Below are 4,880 nucleotides of genomic sequence, written 5' to 3'. Positions count from 1 at the left end.
GGTACCTGTTGAGTTGGCGTATTTCGAGATTAGGATTTGCCACTCCGATTGTCGGAGAGGTATCTATGGGCCCACTCGGTAATACACATCACTATAAGCCTTGCAAGCATTGTAACTAATGAGTTAGTTGCGGGATGATGTATCACGGAACGAGTAAAGAGACTTGCCGGTAACGAGATTGAACTAGGTATTGAGATACCGACGATCGAATCTCGGGCAAGTAACATACCGATGACAAAGGGAGCAACGTATGTTGTTATGCGGTTTGACCGATAAAGGTCTTCGTAGAATATGTGGGAGCCAATATAAACATCCAGGTTCCGCTATTGGTTATTGACCGGAGACGTGTCTCGGTCATGTCTACATAGTTCTCGAGCCCGTAGGGTCCGCACGCTTAACGTTTGGTGACGATCGGTAATATGAGTTTATGTGTTTTGATGTACCAAAGGTAGTTCGGAGTCGTGGATGAGATCGGGGACATGACGAGGAGTCTCGAAATGGTCGATATATTGGACGACTATATTCGGACATCGGAGTACTGGAGAGTCACGGGAATTCGCCGGGGAGTATATGGGTCTTATTGGGATTTAGGGGAAAGAGAGAGGGGAGGCTGCGCGCCCCCCAAGGCTTAGTCCGAATTGGACTAGGGGGAGGGGCGTCGCCCCCTCCTTCCTTCTCTTCTCTTTTCCCTTTCCTTCTCTCCTACTCCTAGTACTTGGAAGGGCTCCTAGTTCTAATAGGAAAGGGGGAATCCTACTCCCGGTGGGAGTAGGACTCCCCTAGGGCGCGCCATAGAGAGGACCGGCCCTCCCCCTCCTCCACTCCTTTATATACGGGGAGAGGGGCACCCCTTGGAGACACACAAGTTGATCATTAATCTGTCTTAGCCGTGTGTGGTGCCCCCCTCCACCATATTCCACCTCGGTAATATTGTAGTGTTGCTTATGCGAAGCCCTGCGTCGGTAGCATCATCAACACTGTCATCACGCCGTCGTGCTGACGAAACTCTCATGCAAAGCTCTACTGGATCAGAGTTCGTGGGACGTCATTGAGCTAAACGTGTGCTGAACTCAGAGGTGCCGTGCGTTCGGTACTTGGATTGGTCGGATCGTGAAGACGTACGACTACATCAACCGCGTTGTGCTAATGCTTCCGCTTTCAGTCTACGAGGGTACGTGGACACACTCCTCCCTCTTGTTGCTATGCATCACCATGATCCTGTGTGTGCGTAGGAGTTTTTTTGAAATTACTGCGTTCCTCAACAGGGCGCGGCTCCCTGCCTCGTGGCTTCCTCGAAGCTTCCCTGACGTCTACTCCAAGTCTCCTGGATTGCTTCCATTCCAAAAATAACTCTCCTGAAGGTTTCATTCCGTTTGGACTCCGTTTGATATTCCTTTTCTTCGAAACATTGAAATAGGCAAGAAAACAACAATTTGGGCTGGGCCTCTGGTTAATAGGTTAGTCCCAAAAATAATATAAAAGTGTTTAGTAAAGCCCATAAACATCCAAAACAAATAATATAATAGCATGAATACGCCATAAATTATAGTTACGTTGGAGACGTATCACCACGCAGGGCGGAAAACTATTACATAGAAGGCCATCCGACCTATTATCAAAACTAAACTTAGCTATCTAATGAGCCACCTCGTTTGCTTGTCTTCTAATCTTCGCCAGCTTAAAAATTGGGACCCTGTTCCGGCACCCTGCCGAAGGAGGGAATCATCACCGGTGGCCATCTTCATCATCCCGACGCTCTCCATGACGAGGAGGGAGTAGTTCACCCTCGGGGCTGAGGGTATGTACCAGTAGCTATGTGTGATCTCTCTCTCTCGTGTTCTTGATTTGACACGATCTTGATGTATCGCGAGCTTTGCTATTATAGTTGGATCTTATGATGTTTCTCCCCCTCTACTCTCTTGTAATGGATTGAGTTTTCCCTTTGAAGTTATCTTATCAGATTGAGTCTTTAAGGATTTGAGAACACTTGATGTATGTCTTGCATGTGCTTATCTGTGGTGACAATGGGATATTCACGTGATCTACTTGATGTATGTTTTGGTGATCAACTTGCGGGTTCAGTGACCTTGTGAACTTATGCATAGGGGTTGGAACACGTTTTCGTCTTGACTCTCCGGTAGAAACTTTGGGGCACTCTTTGAAGTACTTTGTGTTGGTTGAATAGATGAATCTGAGATTGTGTGATGCATATCGTATAATTAAACGCACGGATACTTGAGGTGGCATTGGAGTATCTAGGTGACATTAGGGTTTTGGTTGATTTGTGTCTTAAGGTGTTATTCTAGTACGAACTCTATGATAGATCGAACGGAAAGAATAGCTTCATGTTATTTTACTACACTCTTGAATAGATCGATCAGAAAGGATAACTTTGAGGTTGTTTCGTACCCTACAATAATCTATTCGTTTGTTCTTCGCCATTAGTGACTTTGGAGTGACTCTTTGTTGGATGTTGAGGGATAGCTATATGATCCAATTATAATATTATTGTTGAGAGAACTTGCACTGGTGAAAGTATGAACCTTAGGCCTTGTTTCGAAGCATCGCAATACCGTTTTCGCTCACTTTTATTACTTGTTATCTTGCTGTTATTATATTTTCAGATTACCAATACCTATATCTATCATCCATATTGCACTTGTATCACCATCTCTTTGCCAAACTAGTGCACCTATACAATTTACCATTGTATTGGGTGTGTTGGGGAGACAAGAGACTCTTTGTTATTTGGTTGCAGAGTTGTTTGAGAGAGACCATCTTCATCCTACACCTCACACGGATTGATAAACCTTAGGTCATCCACTTGAGGGAAATTTGCTACTGTCCTACAAACCTCTGCACTTGGAGGCCCAACAATGTCTACAAGGAGAAGGTTGCGTAGTAGACATCACAGGTTCTCAAGATTAAGGTAATCACGATCCGATGAGTTTTAGTAGGACATGAGTAATGAGAAAATATTTGTGACATAGTTTCACTAATATTCGAAATAGTTTCAAGAGGAACCGGAAGGGTTTCGGGGTCATCGGAAGGTTTTCAGGATTTATCAGGCAATACTGGGTATTACCGATAATAATATACATGTGGAAAATGTATCTGGTAATGTTAAATTAATAATAAATGGCTCTAACAATAGTTAGGAGGCTTTTATATTTAATTTAATATCAACGGGCCTTAAAATGCCAAGTGGTGGAAAGCATAGGGGGAGCCACCACGTATCGGAAGGGAGGAAGGAGGGAGCACCGGGGAAGCAGGGGCGACGGCAATGGCGAACAGCTCCGAGGCGACGGCAGAATGGGGACGGGCAAGACCGAGGAATGGGAAAGGGGATGGGCGGCTTGTGGTAATAAGTGAAACTTAGTAGTAGCGCGCGACAAAAGGGGCCGCGCTACTACTAAGTGGGGACCACAAGCCGGCTCCGTCTAACCATACTAGTAGCGCAGGAAAGCAGACATGCGCTACTGCTAGCAACTTAGTGGCAGCATGGGTTTTTAGCCACACGCTACTACTGTGGCCTGTCCCGAGTGGCGTGGTGGGGTCCACATAGTAGTAGCATGGGTCTGCTGTGCTCGCGCTACTACTATTATCTGCCAGTAGCGCGTAGTTTTCACCTGCGCTACTACTAATTACCCCTCATTCGTATCTAGACAAATCTAAGACAAGAATTTTGGGACGGAGGGAGTACTAGTTAAATGCCCGTGCATTGCTACGGGCGAGACCACAAGTAAATGACTCAAACAAACAATCAATGCAAAATGAAGAATCATAAAATAAGAACTAAATAGGCATCCGTTAAATAATGAGGACATTTCCATAGCTAGTACATGAAGGGAGAACAACATAGGCATTGCCAACAAGGATCCAATGTTACAAAAAAAATGCTAGGCATTGTAAAATACATATCTAAGGCGAAGGAGATATATCACTATTGGACATACAAATCCTACGACATTAATCAGAATAATAAAGGAGCAATGTGATCGTCGATTACTTCAGGAGAAAACCTAAGTAGTCTCGTTACAATCAACCACATTATTTTTGGTATCCTAGGAATGTTGCGGATTCCTTATGATAGAGAATCCGAGACGGCGGCTGCAAAGCACATGTCCCATGAGCCTGGTCTTGCTCCTTGGAACTATGATACAGAATTCTGTAGCAGTTTGTAGTTGATGTATGCAAATGAAAGTTTGAATGTGCAATTCAGCTAAATTACAAAGCAAACCATGGTGAATGCAAATATAAGTTTGCTACTGGATCTACCATATACCCAAGCCCCTATTTCCGGGGATGTTTTTGCCCTTACGTTTCAGCACTAAAAATCACGTATGGCTGTAGGCCTTCGGTGAAGATTTTGTTAACTGATTCGCATTTTTGTATGTGCACTTGGGGTGTCTTGAGCAATTTATATTAAACCAAGCTAGGTTTGATTTACCTGAAATTTTTGACTTGTTTCTATCAGTGAAAAGCGAGCCAATTGGAGGCTGCCACACAAATTATTGGGGGAGCTAGCCGGGTTTACTTCTGTGTGGATCCAGCGATTTTTCCTGAGATATAGGACATTCCTTTTGCAGTCTTATATGTTTGTGCATGGTGCATGCATCTGGTGGATTTGACTACGTCTTTCGTACGTCTTCGGCTGGAAGGCCTTGTTGGTTCTGGACGCCGCTGTTCGATGAGTTTGGCACGTAATGTGTCGACATGTGTCGCTAAACCGCCTATTGCATTCTCTGGAAACCTCCCGTCTAATCGTTCCACCGCCGTGCGGTCCTATATTAAAAGGCTCAGCCGCTGCCCGGGCCTTCCTCCCAGCGCACATGCACAAGTAGCAGCATCTACTGGAGAGCTGGGAGGCCTGCCCGCCT

The sequence above is a fragment of the Triticum aestivum genome, chromosome 2B (assembly GCF_018294505.1).
Source record: "Triticum aestivum cultivar Chinese Spring chromosome 2B, IWGSC CS RefSeq v2.1, whole genome shotgun sequence".
Classification (NCBI taxonomy): Eukaryota; Viridiplantae; Streptophyta; class Magnoliopsida; order Poales; family Poaceae; genus Triticum; species Triticum aestivum.
The sequence above is the reverse complement of the archived record's forward strand: the minus strand, read 5'-3'. Positions refer to the sequence as shown.